This window comes from Apteryx mantelli, chromosome 11, assembly GCF_036417845.1.
Source record: "Apteryx mantelli isolate bAptMan1 chromosome 11, bAptMan1.hap1, whole genome shotgun sequence".
NCBI classification, from domain to species: Eukaryota; Metazoa; Chordata; class Aves; order Apterygiformes; family Apterygidae; genus Apteryx; species Apteryx mantelli.
The window spans coordinates 27,712,648-27,721,103 of record NC_089988.1 but is presented as its reverse complement, the minus strand read 5'-3'; positions in this window follow the sequence as shown (position 1 = coordinate 27,721,103).

Here is an 8,456-nt window from a genome sequence, read left to right as displayed (position 1 = left end):
CACCCTGAAGGTGTCCATGGTTCTTCCCACTCTCCATCTTCTCTTGTGGATGTCAGGGAAAGCACACAGGTGCCCTGTGACAGTGGAAGCAGGCCAGCTTTCTTGTCCTCCTCCAGTCAGAATTATTCAGATGCAGGGCTTCTTGGCAGGAATCCCCAAGACAGCCCTGACCAATCCAGATCACTTTTAATTTCCTTGTTTTTTTCTTCCATTCCTTCTAAGTCCGTCTCTTTTACCACCCTGATCCTGTCCCATACAGCCCACCCCACCCCTGCTCACCCGTACCTCATTGGCACTGGATGGTTTGTTTGTTTATTTGTTCGGGGTTTTTTTTCTTTTATTTTGACAGAGAGGAGCTTCAGTCCTGAAGGAACTTGAGAAATTTGACTGATTTGGACAACAAATACCTCATGAAGATTTACAAGAGAAGCATCAAGTCCTGTGCCTAGGTGGGAATAAACCCATCCATGAGGAGAGGTTGAGGGACCTGGCCTTCTTTAGCCTGATGAAGTGGAGGCAAAGGGCAGTAGAGTCGGAACCTGTGACTGCTTGAAGGGTGGTTTCAGAGATGATGAAGTTTTTCTTGGCAGTGGGAAACAGCATGCAAAGGAGAAAGATCCACAAACTGCATATTGAGAGATTCAAACTGGACTTCAGGTCAAAAGAATGTCACTTGTAGGGTAGAGCTGAGGTGCAACAGGTCACCCAGAGGGAGTCTGTGATCAGACCCTGCCTTTGTGTTTCAAGGAAAAGCAAGGGAGGACAGGAAGACATCAGGAGAGGTGGGGAGATCGCGGGGTGAGAGCAAGGTGGGGAAGCAGCTTGGGTGTGTACAGTCTGCAGGGAAACAGGCACAGGCATGGGAAAGCATAGGACAGCCTGTGGTGGAGATGGCCGAGGGCACTGCCAAGGCTGAAAGCTCCCAACACAGCTAGGTTTTGTGCTTTTGGCTATGGCTGGTGTCTCTGTAACTGAGGCCCCCAAGAAGACGCTGTTTCCTTAAAGCACAGTGGCCTTGCTGCCTCCTTGTCCCTTGGGAGCCCTTGAGGTGCCGTATCATGGTCCTGAACTTGACGTTGTGCACCCCCATCCACACACTGGCCCCAGGAAGAGCCCTGAACAATGCATGATGGAAAGCATCACCCTACCCAGGGACTGGCTGTCAGGGCCTGGTCGCTCTGCTTAACAACACACATCAAGGTTGACTTGGCATCACAGCCACCCTCACATTGCCTTTGCCTACCTGCAATCAGGGCCTCCAACTTTCTGCTCTAATCAGCCCCTGGGGAGACTTTCTTGATTATGGTCCTCAGTGGGACTCATTATCTTTCCAAGAAAATTGTGATTTGCTTCTTGAGAGCTTGCTTCAGCCTCTTCTCAGCATCTGAGGTTCATGGGCTCAGCACCAAATACAGCCGAGGGGTCATTAAAATGCAAAAAAACCCCTAAGGAGCCATGCATCTTGCCATAATTTTCTTCAGCACTTCAATTCTTGTTTTGCTAATTGGAAAGTTTGCAGGAGTGTATTTACAAGAGGAAGATTTCAATGAGCACCTGAAAAAGAAAGATGTCTGCTTCTTAAGCTTTCTTCATTCTTCAGTTCTCAGAATAAATCATACCCACATTCCCCAATTCATACTGACCCACAGTGTCTCCTAATGAAGTCAGGGCATGTAGGCAAAGCAGTGTTTTTGATAGGAGACCTGTATGGAGAACCTTCCTCGCCAGCTCCCCAGCCCTGCCATTGTCCTCATCAGCCACTGGGGACTTCACATCACTCTTGTGGAAATCGAACCTTTTTCCTCTCAAGGCTGTAGTTGAATGGTACAGCTCATGTGCACCAGTTCCCACTTGCTTTCCTTAGGAACTAGCTGCAGACGGACACAGAAGGGTTTTTTTCTTAACAGCAAATAAACAAAAATAAAGTTTGGAACAGTTTAATAAAAGATACAAAAAAAACCCTCCTCAACTGTATGCCAAGTCCAAGCTGCCTCCAGTGAGGTCCACTGCCCACAAGACATAACCTGCCTTGAAATGTTTTCCATAGATAGATTGGAAGGGATAGACCAAAACACAACAAAGGAGTCGGCTAAAGAGACAAAGAGACTGCTGAAAGATGAGGCAAGCTTCAGACTCCCAGCAGCTCAGAGCAGCAACTGGAGAGTTGAGATGTACCTGAAAGGATAAAGATTAAGGGGAGGAGGAAAACTGGGAAACTATGGAAGGTGCATATGCCCAGAGAGTCTGATGCAAAGATGACTTCAGAAATGACTAATTTATTCAGGATATGTGCAAATATGTGAGAGATCACTGAGATTGCATCCACAGCCTATTAGACAGAGCAGTGGAAACACAAGGTCAAGGGCAGATCGATAGTTCTTCTCCCCAGATTAATACCCCTCCTGAAGATTTCAACTATTTCATCATGTTCATTGAAGTAGACTAAAATAATCACCAGTGGGCCCTCTCTAAGCTCTGAAGGAACACTGATTCCAGCATTACAAATTGTCGCATCAGAGGATGGTTTTCTGCAAGAGGTGAAAATGTCCAACTCCGGAAGCCCCAATTCCCATCTCTTAACTAGGCAGGACACAGAGAACGGGGTAAGAAGCGGTTGACATCATTGACAACAAGGAGGAGGCTGACCTCACCCCAGGCCATACCCCGTCAGTGCAGATGTTTCTGTCAAATCCAGTTCCCTGGGCTTCCCTTTCTCATCCAAAGACGGAACTAAGTTGTCTCAACTGACTTGTTTTGAGATACCATTCCTAACGACAAGCTAAGGTCCTGCAGGAGTCGCCTCCAAAATTTCCAGCATCACATGGCAACACAGCTACCCCAGGGCATCTCAGGCAGCAATAGCCTCCCTATGTGGTCAAATGAATCAAGCCCCAAAAGTAGAACCTAGTCATAAGTTGAGATCTTCCCCAAATATAACTCATTGCAACAATTGACAAGAAGTCCTCGTTTCCAAAACCTCACACAGTTTTTACCACTGCCATATATTTTATTTCTTTCTTATGAATTGGCAGCACCATGTTCATGCACTACAGGAATTAGCCTGTCTATGCGATTGTGTGTATATACTCACACACACACACACACACACACACACACACACACACTTATATATATAGATATACAGATACATACACACACATTTTATATATATAAATATATATATATATAAACACACACACATATGTGTATATATATATATATATACACACACATTATTCATCAAAATACATTTGCTACCAATGCTCGGAATGGAAAAACTTTGTTCTTAGGAACTGCTTTATTTTAACTGTCATGTTTCAGCTCTCTTCTGCCTCTCTGGCCTTTCTACTCCCTCGGCCTCTTCTCTCTTTACAGAGCTCTCCAGGGAAAGATTCACTGAATCACGGCACTCAGGGTGGACGAGACCTCTGGACATCACCTCGTCCCAGCCGCCCTGGTCAATGCAGAGGGAACTAGATGAGGTTGCCCAGGGGCTCCCCCCACTTATGCATTGGCCACAAGGGTGCTGAGAGTGCGCTCCATCCACTGTGCAGGCCATTCATAAAGGTGTTAAACAGTCCTGCCCCACATGTTGATCACTGAAGAATGCCACTGGTAACCAGCTGCCACTTGGAACTTGTACCACTGATGACAGCGTTTCAGCCTGATGGCCCATCCAATCTTCCACCTGCCCTATGGTCCATTGATCCAGGGCAGAGCTCAACAATTTGCCTATAAGGAGACTCTGGGGGACTGTGCCAAAGGCCTTGCTAAAGTGAAGGTTCACAAAATCCCCTGCTTTCCCCTTGTGCATGCAGGCATTCATCTTATGGTAGAAGGCAATCAGGTTGGTCAGGCATGCTTTCCATTTCCCCTTGGTCAACGCATGCTGCCTCTTCCAGGCCTTCTCCTTCATACGCTTGGAGATGGTTTCCAGGAGGATTTGCTGCATCACCTTCCCAGGGACTGAGATGAAGATGACTAGCCTGTCGTTGTCCAGATCCTCCCTCTTGCCCTTCTGGAAAACGGCTGAGATGTCTGCCTTTTCCCAGGCATCAGGAACCTCCCTGATTACCATGACATTTCATAGACAATTGGGAGCAGCATTGCAGTGACTCCAGGCACCTCTCCCTGCACCCTGGGGTGCTTCCTGTAAGGTCCCATGGACTTGTGTGTGCCCACTGGGCAAAAGTCCTCCCCAGCTGCATCGTCCTCCCCCATGGGCGAGGCTTTGATAACACAGATGCTGCCAAAGGACTTGGGGGCCAGGGAGGCCTGGCAGTAGACAAGACCAGGAAAAGACAAGGTAAAAGAAGCAATGAGGTCCTCAGCCTTTCCCCTGTATTTGTCACTACGTCCCCTGCCCCACTGAGCAGGGAGAACACATTTTCCTTGTCTGGCTGCCTTGTGCTGCCAGCGTCCTTGCATAAGCCCTTCAGGTTACCCTCCCCATCCCTTCCCAGATCCAGATCCAACTCCAGCTCCAGGTGAGCTGTGGCTTGCCTAACTCCATCCCAAACAAAATGATATCCTCTCTGCTGCAGTCCAGGGTGGTGACCCTGTTATTCCTCTTACCTCTCCACCATCTCACCGTCACTGCAGTGACAGGCAACCTCCACATTCACATGCCCATCCAGCCTGAGCTTCAGGCAAGAAACCAAGGGGAGGATGGCACCATCTACTTAGAGGCACAAAATACAGAGGTAGAGAAATCACACCGCAGAAAAGCCTGCATTTCTCCCCTCACCCCTGAGGGGATTCTCCAGGCAATGGCTTTTGAAGTGGTTAAAGGTGGATGCAAAGAATTTCCGTTTTAATGTAGCTATGCCTGAGGCAGTGCCTCCCAGGCTGCCCTTATACACAGCAGGAAGGAGAGGTTGCTCACCTGCCTTCTTTTAGATGGTCACATAAAGCACAAAGGACTCCTGTCCCAGAGACATTTGCTCTGTGCTTGAAAAGGGGCCTGAGATCATAGGCGTTCAGGATAATTCAGGTTGAAGGGACCACAGGAGGCCTGTAGCGCAACCTGCTGATCAAAGCAGAGTCAGACGGAGGGTCAGAAACCAAAATATGCTCCTCCCAAAGGACTTTTGAGATGATACAGCCAGGAAAGGCAGTAGAGGGTTGACAGGGCAGTACAATTCCCACGGATAAAAGGCTTTCCTTTTTCCCCTTCTCCCGAGAATGAAATCCTCAGCTCTCCAGAGGGAAGAAGCTGGGACACAAACTTTGCCACTAACATGGAGGCGGAGAATCTCCTGAGTCCCTTACAGACAGAGGCTGGTCCAAAGGCCACCACCCCAATGGCACCAGACCCCCAGGCATGCCTGCCTTCTTGCTGGGCACCCTGCAGCCCCAGGCAGGAGGTCTGCGGGGAATACAGTGGTGTCTGCAGCCTGCAGCCCTGGCCACCCAGCAGGTGTGGTGGGACCCTGCTCCTCTAGATGAGACTGGGTTCTCCTGCATTTCCCCAGGGTGAAGCCTGCGTCCCCTCTGGCTGGGAATACAGCCCACCAGAGAGGGCCAACACGGGAAACACAATTTCTGTTCTGGGGTGTGAAGAGAGAGGGGAGGGCAGAGGGGGATCTGCTCATGCCCTGGGCAGTGGTTCCCTCCCTGCAGCCAGTACAGCCCTGCTGATGCCCTGTAACCTGTGAGCCCAGGATGGGTGACTCCGATCTGCTCTGGCTCTAAAGATTTCTCAGCCCTTCAGACCCAGGATGCAAAGCACCGGTCTGGGGACACCTCAGCAGTCGAAGGGCCTGAATGCCTGGTGTGTTCCTGAGAACTTCTCTACAGTCTCCCAGCACTGTTTTGACTCCTGTTGCCCATGGAGCAGAGACTCCTTCTGAGGATGAACTTGCTCACTGTGTAACTCTGAGGACAGGCTTGACCAGGCAGTCCAAATGCCTGCAAGGCCTCAACCCTACAACAGTGTCCCCTGCCCAGGACTCCACTTTCCAGCCCCTTCCTCCTAGAGGATTTGGGTTGGGAAATACCACCAGAGATCTGCAGGACCACGATCTGCTCTGAGCTGGGCTAACTTGATAGTTAGATTAGGTTGGTAGGTGCTTTCTCAAGGAGAGTTTTTTTAAGATTTCCTGCCCCCTGCCCCACTGCTACTCAACCACCATGGTTGTTTCTTTATTTTTTCCTTCAACTCCTTTGAAATTTCCCTTACTGCATCTTCTCCTTGTTCTCTCTTGTCCTTTCCTCCCCTTGGCCCCCAGCCAGACCATCCCACCAACTTTGACTGAGGACAAACACAGCCTCACCTCCAAGCACAGCCTTGCTGGGATCTCCTGGGACCATGCCGGCAGGCTGTGGAGGCCAGCTCCAAGCAGAGCTAGGTGCTGCAGGTCCCTACGTGATCTCAGAGGAGAGCTAATGGAGACATAACATGACCCATGGCAGAACCTGTGGGCCGATGCCAGGGCAGAGCTGGGATCAGCAGGCATGAGAAGAGAAGACCTCCAGCAGCTCCTCTCCACACCTGTGCAGGGAGTTTTGCACCCAGTGGTGCTCCTGAGAGAGGACGGTGACAAAGGACGGGGGCACTGTGAGCTGCAGTGCTGGGCACCAACCATCTGTGCTGGGTCTGGGAGTCCTGGCAGGTGGTGCTGGTAGCTGTAGCCCTCGAGAAACCCCTGATCCTGCTAGCAGCTGTGAGTCTTTTCCATGACCATTGGGAACTTCTGGAGTGTCGTGGCTGCCATCAGCACCTCATCCCTCCACTGGCCCAGACCTGCTGCCTTGCACATGTCCCCACGGCCCCACTGTGCAGGCACAGGAGAGGGTGTGTTCTGGGGCGGGGAGACATCCCTCCAGCATGGTCCCCTTGACAGCCCTTGGTGTCCTGTCCCCCTCCACCCTCCTGCCTGGTAGCATCGCACCGCTCCCCGGCCCCTGCCCAGCCCTGGTCCTGTACCCCTGGGCTTAGCAGAAGGCCATGCTCCAGGATTTGCTGGGGTCTGGGCTCAGAGAGATGCCAGGAAGTGTGGCCATTCCCTCCATACAGGTGCTGAGCCCAGCAGGCAGATGAAATTGGTCACATTCCAAGATTACCCCTCACCAGGACCATGGGGAATGGCCAGGCTGGAAATGGCTGGTACGAGGGGGTGGGTGTGGGAAGAATTTCCAAGGGCAATTTCTACTCTCTTTTCAAGCAAAAACAAGATCTTTGTTCTGACAGACCCTGTTTGAGGCCCACCATGGGAGGAGGATGGTCTACAGGCCCTGTAGATGTCCCCAGGAACTCCTCCGCATGCTCCCTGTGAGCGCTGCAGAAGACCCAGGAGAGGGCTCATCCTCCCAGGAGTCATGGTTGGACATCCAATCCTCCAGCTGAGCACAGAACCCTTTCTGGATGTAATTTTTCATGTAATGGCCAGCATGCAGGGTGGGTGTGATTGTCTCAAGGCCATGAGCTGGAGACAGGGCCGGAGGGGCAGAAGCAAACTGATGTGGTTCCTGGATCCTGCTTCCTTCAACGCAAGCCCCCACAAGGGGTCGCAGCCTTCTTTTTGGTGCCACCCCTCAGGAGGGACAATGGCAGTATGAGGTGGGAGGGTGGGGAGCATTCATACTTCTTCAGCCACTTCCCAGGCCATGTGGAGGGCCAGGACAGCAAGGACTTCTGGCTCTGCGCCATGAACTTCCTTTAGTGTATCCACACTCTGCATGTTTTCTTTGAATTATGTATCAGCATTTTTCTCTAACGGTGCTGCTCTGCAGAGCGAGCAGACTGTGGGGCCACAGGACCACAGGGTGACTCTGCACTGGTCATGCTGGTCAGGGTGAGAGGCAGATCCAAATAAATGGCTATCACAGCCTCTAATCCCTCCAGGGGACTGCGGCTGTGGCAGGTGCTTGGAGGGGCTATGGAGAATTTACAAAGCTACTAGCAGTGTCCAGGTGCACCTCTAGATCCTGCCCCTGGTATTTCACAGAGGGTGACAGGAATCAATCTCCAGTCTCCCTTCCCCATGCCAGCTGGGTCCTCACTGCCTCTCCTGGGATTGCAAAGTCCTCCTTTCTCCATGGATACCTGGGTTTAGTGCTTTACCTTTAGGTGACTCCACCTTGGAGGACCTCTCCCTTTGTGAGGTTCCACTCATTACCCACATCAGGCACACACTGTCCCAGGAGATCCCCTGTGCTCTCCTGGCAGCTCCAGATTCCCCTCCAGAAGGATGGACATCTGACATTGGGCCTTAAAATGTGGGACAGCTGTGGGTATGTAAATCCATGACCATTCATCCCCTCCACTGTCACTGGACACTGATGGCTGAGTTCTAAATCTAGCCCTTGGTGTATAGGAGCTCATTACATGATTAAGAGCTTTTTGCTCCTGAAACCATGGAGAACCCTGCATATTAGGCCTTTCTGGGGTGCAATTCCTTGGGCCTATTCTTGACACCATCTTTGGAAAAGAAGTCCAGGCTTCAAGCACTGCA